Genomic DNA, 244 nt, shown 5'->3' with positions numbered 1-244 from the left:
ACGAAAAGGAAAGGCATCCGAAAAAAAAGCTCCGCAGCTGTTGGCGCCGACTACCGGCAAAGGCGCCGACAGCAGCCGACGTTTACCTCGACGTAACTGGAGGCAGAAAATTAGAGCGACGCCTCTGGCCGCTCCGGAGCTGCAGCGCCCCCACAACGCCACGGACGCCAAGACTCGCCGAAACGGGGTAGACCTGCACGCAAGTCTCTAGCCGCACGGCAGCGACCTCTAGCCGCCCGAGCCG

Source organism: Lagopus muta, chromosome 30 (assembly GCF_023343835.1).
Source record: "Lagopus muta isolate bLagMut1 chromosome 30, bLagMut1 primary, whole genome shotgun sequence".
Classification (NCBI taxonomy): domain Eukaryota; kingdom Metazoa; phylum Chordata; class Aves; order Galliformes; family Phasianidae; genus Lagopus; species Lagopus muta.
The sequence above is the reverse complement of the archived record's forward strand: the minus strand, read 5'-3'. Positions refer to the sequence as shown.